Raw genomic sequence first — 6,992 nt, forward strand, 5'->3', positions numbered from 1 at the left:
CTACTTTTCTGTACTATCCCCTGAGCCCTTGGTGTTTTCAATCCGTCGAAAACTACCAATCTCATTTGCAACCTCTGAGGCCCCGAATTCCATAGATTCTTCCCACTCTGAGTTCCCTCATCTCAGTGCGGGATTTGGTGAGTTTTTCTGGTGTTGTGTCTCTGGTGCTGCTCTTGCAATCCCCTCCAGCCCTGCACTTATTTGATGTTTCCTGGCGGCAGATTGCGTGGCGCCGAGATTGTTCAATAGTTGGTATTCTGTGTTGTTTCAAATCCTGGTCATGATCGTGTGTACTGCTCCATTTTCTTTCTCTTAACACGTGTAGCCGGAACACAGTTTGCGAATCAATTAATATTGCAATCAAACCTTTACAAGGAGGCGTGTGAAAATGCCGCAGTTGTCAGATCAAGTCTCACTCAAAGCAGTGTTTATGAACATAGATCAGGGCTTCTCGGAACATCAGGCTCAGGCAAATGACAGAGAGTGAAATTCAGTGATAGAGAACAGACCCCAGTTTCCAGCTTTGTGGATCTTTCAAAAACTCTTCATGTCCCAAGTGGAGGAAAATGGTTGAATAATCCGTCAATGGACAGGGCCCAGTCCCAGGGAAAAGGACAGACTGGAGACAGAACGAGAAGATGATGTTCTTGAAACTCTTCCCTGCTTCCAATTCCCGGAGCAAGGTGGGACGGATTTCGCTCGGAGCCGGTCTCAGCTGATAAGGCACACGCTGCACGTTTCATCGGATGGTTCGTACGTGGAAGTCTGTGCTTCCCGCTTCGGGCTTTGTTCTATTGTACACATGGGAGAGGTCAGCAGTTCCAATCCCGGACGAGTTCTTGTTGCTTGTTCTCAGTTTCGCCAAAATGTGCGATCCGCTTTCCAACAAAGCAGCTTCGCTCAATGTGGTTGGACTACCTGACGTGGAGATGGGGCATAGGCTAACACTTGGAGAAAGTGTAAACAAGTGTCTCCGAGTGTTCGCCCACGCCACCCGACTCTGAGTGTATCCCCCCAGCTGCATCATTGCTGAATTCTGGGTGTGAAACTTCAGGAAGCGGTGAAGTGGTTGGAGACAGGTTCACAGGAAAGGTGCAATGTTTGAGGAATGTCAGCAATGAAGAGAGATTGGGAAGTAGAGACACTTCTCCTAGGAGAACAGAAAGCTGAAAGCTGGTCTGATTGAAGCTTCCCAAGTCATAGGGGATCTGGACAGAGGAAATACGGGAGTGAAAATGCTGCCACACCTGAAAGGATCGAGAACAATTAGACAGAGATTTGAAGTCTCCAGGAAAAGGAGTAAAAGTGCCATGAGGAAGACTGTTTTCACACAGGGAGTGGTTCGGGTCTGTGAGCGAGCTGCATGTTGCTGCATGTGCACCCCGTCCCCGTCAGTGTTCCTCTGGAACGCAACTCTGTTCTCCTCGCTGCATTTTTAATCAGCTTTCTGATTGTGAGACACAGAATTTATAGCAAACGTTTACAGTGTGATGGAACTGAAATTATAGATTGAAAAATACCTTGATTGTTTGTTCTGTCTCTCATCTGTTAGAATGTCCGTGATAGGTTCACTTCTTTCATATGTAAATCGCAAAACATCTCTTTCAAAGAGTTACATTCTCAAGTGAACCTTAACAACTGGCGTCAGCCCAGATAATGTATTGGGTATTAGCACCTCTGTGTGCTGCTCTCTGTATCAAAATGTTTGCACTGATTCTAATCTAAAACAATGAATTAACACTATCTTACATGGATTCATGCAGTTTTTGAGCAAAGCATCTGAACTGATCCCTCTCTTCATTTAATTTTCAACTTAACTTCAGCCCTAACATCATCCTGATATAATTCCCCTTGCTTAGGATTTAAACGATCGGCTTCGGGCCAACCTTCTCTCCCTCGAAGTAAATGGGAAACTCAGTTACAGAGGGGGTCCTGCACTCTGAGGTCATGAATTACCTCTGTTTCATTTTCCTGGTTGCGTCTAGAAAGTACTACTCTAATCAATTAATAATTTATCTTGATCAACGAGCAGCGCTCCTAAAGCTTGTGATTTCAAATAAACCTGATATGGTGAGACTTCTGACTTTGTCCATGTCAGTCCAACACCAGCATCTCCACATCGGAATCATGAATGAGATTGGTTGGCATAGTTGGAAAAGTAAGGTAGTTTGATAAGTTATGTGATAGCAATATATACAACGGGATTCAAAAGGGATCACAGTGAGTGACAGCATTCTCAGAATTTGGTAAATCACTGTACACAGTGAGGCAGGAAGGTGCACAATTCAGGAAAGTTTCCCACCCACAAACAAACGACAATGAGGAATGTAACTGTTGGGACAGTCTTTCTTGGAATCAGATTGTGAAATTTGGATGTGACTCTAACTGCAATTGGTTAGGACTGCAATTTGGAAATGACTCTAACTGCAACTGCATCGGTTTTAATGAGCACACCGATGTAGGCAAGTGCGGTGATGATTAGCAAACCCGGAAGAGGAAATACTCGCCTTCAAGATCATGTCAGAAATATTCAGTGATTCAGAGGAACGAGAAGATTGTTCTCCGGGAGCATACCAATAAAATCAGTCCATGAGCCATGGAGTTTAGAATAATGAGAGTTGGGGAGAATATCTTCATCCACAAAAATGAATCATCGTGTTGAATTCAACTCAGGGAAAAATGAAGTGATGCACACAAACGGGACACTGACATAGAAAGACAGCACACGATATATAGGAGAGGTTTTTATTGAAGTGTCGATTTCCGAATCCTAATGGCAGTTTATTGTCCTTATTCAAGCTGCAGTAGAAGTGATAATATCCCAAAGTGAGGTGGTTGAATCTCACTTACGTTTTGAAACAGTTGAGAGTCATTTTGATCCTGTTGGTCTCAGCAGTTGTTTATTTTAATGAGACAAATGTTCCAAGCAAAGCCGAAGATAACATTGACACGGTTCAATGAAATAAATGTAATAGCTTTTTGATGATGACATCGAGCTGTGTGAGTTTGTCGCCAGTTGAGTAAAGAAATACCAAGCAAACATGAGTTGGCCGCAATGAAAGTGGAAGCTGTGGGCCGTTTGGAAGCATTTTCGAGCTGAACAAGAAGCACCTGCGCATGTTTCTCCCCAGATATTTTGAGAAGTTTCAAATAGTTGCAGGATAAGCTGGTTGATGGCCGAGGTATTGTTCAGGAAAGGTCATCAGTCAATGCAGAGAAAGTTGCATTTTTCAGTAGACTGTCTGACCATGAGTAGATAAAACTGCTCCAGGTGAGGCTCGAACTCGCAACCTCGGCATTGCGCACGCCGCCATACTGCTATATAAGTACCGCGCGCTGACCGATTGCGCCACTGGAGCTGCACGTTTATTGTCGTTCCCAATATCACGAGTTATACCTCAGCGGTTGACAAAGAGGCCCTGGTGTAAGATGTTCCGGTTGTATTCACATGTGGTTCCGCACTTATTTGAGGAATTTGCTTTATTACACAGTGCGGAACTGGATTGATGTTGAAAAATGTATTTTCAATATTTTCCTCCATTGTTCTCTCAGCCATTGAGGCCTTTAGTCAGTAGAAACATGACAACCTCATTGTCGGGTTGACTCAATTACTGATCGCCACCGTATCTTGGGCACCAAGTTCGCGAAGTTGATCTTGCTCGGAGTTTTGGCATCACAAACAGAAACATACCCTGGCTGTGGAGTAAATGAACGACCTTTTAGATTGGAGATCAGGAGAAACCTCTTCAGCCAGAGAGTGGTGGAATTCAAAAAGCTGTCGAGGCCAGTGGGTGATTGAGTCCATTTAAGATTGAGATGGATTGGTTCTTGAGTATCAAGGGGATCCAGGCTTACAGGGGGCAAGCGGGAGAATGGAATTGAGGAACTTAATAACCATGATTGAACGGAAGAGCGTACTCGATGGGCTGAATGGCGTGAATACTGCTCCTATGTCTAATGGTCTTACGGTCTATTCACCAAGTCGACAAAAGGAAAAATATTTTCGTTTTAAACATAACAAATGCAAATAACACATGCAGCCACTCAGCCCATCGAGCCCCGCCTCGCCGTTCAGTGAGATCATGGGCGGCCTCCTAATCATCGCTACTTTTCTGTACTATCCCCTGAGCTCTTGGTGTTTTCAATCCGTCGAAAACTACCAATCTCATTTGCAACCTCTGAGGCCCCGAATTCCATAGATTCTTCCCACTCCGAGTTCCCTCATCTCAGTGCGGGATTTGGTGAGTTTTTCTGGTGTTGTGTCTCTGGTGCTGCTCTTGCAATCCCCTCCAGCCCTGCACTTATTTGATGTTTCCTGGCGGCAGATTGCGTGGCGTCAAAATTGTACAATATTTGGTATTCTGTGTTGTTTCAAATCCTGGTCATGATCGTGTGTACTGCTCCTTTGCTTTCTCTTAACACGAGCAGCCGGAACACAGTAAGAGAATCAAATAATATTGCAATAAAACATTTACATGCAGTGGTGGGAAAATGCCACCGTTGACAGATCAAGTCTAGGATATATGAGCTGTAATCACAGTGAGTCTTGGTCAGGGCTGATCCTGGGTGGGATATCGGAGCTGTAATCACAGTGAGTCTTGGTTTGTGCTGAATCTGGCTGTGGGTGAAGGTGATTATTTCACAGTGAATCTGTGTCTGAGCTGACTCTGGGTGGCGTCCTGTTCTGAACAGACACTGGTGATAAATCAGAGCTGTATTCACAGAGAGTCTGCATGAGAACTGACCCTGGCTGTGGAATATAGGAGCAATAATCATAGTGTACCTTGGTCAGACCTGACACTGGGTGGGATATCGGAACTGTACTCACAGTGTGTCTTGGTCTTTGCTGACCGTGGATGGGATATCGGAGCTGTAATCACAGAGATTCTTGGTCTGAGCTGACCCTGGGTGGGATATCGGAGCTGTAATCACAGTGAGATTTGGTCAGTGCTGACCGTGGGTGGGATATCAGAGCCGTATTCACAGTGAGTCTTGGTCAGAGCTGATGATTGATGGGATATCGGAGCTGTAATCACAGTGTACCTTGGTCAGACCTGACACTGGGTGGGATATTGGAACTGTAATCACAGTGAGTCTTGGTCTGAGCTGACCCTGGGTGGGATAGAACAGAAAAATGCTTTGCAGTACAGGCCCTTCAACCCTCGATGTTGCGTCGATCCAAGCCCACCTAACCTACACAAGCCCACTCTCCTCCATATGTCTACCCAATGCCCGTTTAAATGTCCATAAAGAGGAAGAGTCCTGTCCTTTACAATTCTCTCTAAGACATTGCCCACAACAGAAGCGATACTCACCAGCCTATAGTTACTAGGGTTATCCCTACTCCCCTTCTTGAACAAGGGAACCACATTTGCTATCTTCCAGTCTTCAGGCACTATTCCTGTAGACAACAAGGACATAAAAATCAAGGCCAATGGCTCTGCAATCTCCTCCCTTGCTTCCCACAGAATCCTAGGACAAATGCCATCAGGCCCAGGGGACTTATCTATTTTCACCCTTTCCAGAATTTCCAACACCTAATCCTTACATACTTCAAAGCCTCACCGATATCGGAGCTGTAGTCACAGTGAGCCATGGTCTGAGCTCACCCCGGGTGAGTTATCAGAGCTGTAATCACAATGAGTCTTGGTCTGAGCTGACCCTGGGTGGGATATCGGAGCTGTAATCACAGTGAGACTTGGTCTGTGCTGACCGTGGGTGGGATATCGGAGCTGTAATCACAGAGAGTCTGGGTCAGAGCTGACCCTGGGTTGGATATCAGAGCTGTACTCACAATGAGACTTGGTCTGTGTTGACCGTGGGTGAGATATTGGAGCCGCAATTCACAGTGAGTCTTGGTCAGAGCTGATAATCGATGGGATATCGGATCTGTAATCACAATGAGTCTTAGTCTGAGCTGACCCTGGGTGGGATATCGGAGCTGTAATCTCAGTGAGCCTTGTTCTGAGCAGACCCTGATGATAAATCGGAGCTGTATTCGCAGTGAGTCTGCGTCAGAACTGACCCTGGCTGTGGATTTAGAAGCTGAAATCACAGTGAATTTTGATCTGGACTGACCCTGGCTGTGGGATATCAGAGCTATAATCATAGTGTACCTTGGTCAAACCTGACACTGGGTGGGATATCGGAACTGTAATCTCAGTGAGCCTTAATCTGAGCTGACCCTGGCTGTGGGGTATCGGAGCTGTAATCACAGTGAGTCTTGGTCTGAGCTGACCCTGGTTGGGATATCGGAGCTGTAATCACAGTGAGTTTTGGTCTGAGCTGACCCTGGGTGGAATATTGGAGCTGTAATCACAGTGAGGCTTGGTCTTTGATGACCCTGAGTGGAATATCGGAGCCGTAGTCACAGTGAGACTTGGTCTGAGCTGATCCAGGGTGGGATATCGGAGCTGTAATCACAGTGAGAATGTTCTGAGCTGACCCTGGGTGGGATTTCGGAGCAGTAATCACAGTGAGTCTTTGTCTGAGCTCACCCTGGGTGGGATATCGGAGCTGTAATCACAGTAAGACTTGATCTGTGCTGACCCTGGGTGGGATATCAGAGCTGAAATCACAGTGAGACTTCTTCTGAGCTGACCCTGGGAGGGATATCAGAGCTGTAATCACAGTGAGTCTTTGTCTGAGCTCACCCTGGGTGGGATATCGGAGCTGGAATCAAAGTGCATCTTGTTCTGAGCAGACCCCCGGTGATAAATCGGAGCTGTATTCCCAGTGAGTCTGCATCAGAACTGACCCTGGCTGTGGGATTTAGGAGCTGAAATCACAGTGAGTTTTGATCTGGACTGACCCTGGCTGTGGGATATCAGAGCTGTAATCATAGTGTACCTTGGTCAGACCTGACACTGGGTGGGATATCGGAACTGTACTCACAGTGAATCTTGGTCTGAGCTGACCCTGGGTGGGATAGAACAGAGATAAATACAACGCAGTACAGGCCCTTTGGCCCTCGATGTTGCGCCGATCCAAGC

At 46.1% G+C, this 6,992-nt stretch overlaps 1 non-coding gene across 1 annotated transcript; it reads right to left on the bottom strand.

Moving 5' to 3' along the window:
• Positions 1 to 3,263: 3,263 nt before the first annotated feature.
• On the bottom strand, positions 3,264 to 3,359 carry trnai-uau (transfer RNA isoleucine (anticodon UAU)). Its single transcript has 2 exons — positions 3,322 to 3,359; positions 3,264 to 3,299 (listed from the first exon to the last, which is right to left on the bottom strand). It is a non-coding gene; the product is annotated as a tRNA-Ile (tRNA).
• Positions 3,360 to 6,992: the final 3,633 nt, after the last annotated feature.

Source organism: Hemiscyllium ocellatum, chromosome 21, assembly GCF_020745735.1.
Source record: "Hemiscyllium ocellatum isolate sHemOce1 chromosome 21, sHemOce1.pat.X.cur, whole genome shotgun sequence".
Taxonomy (NCBI): Eukaryota; Metazoa; Chordata; class Chondrichthyes; order Orectolobiformes; family Hemiscylliidae; genus Hemiscyllium; species Hemiscyllium ocellatum.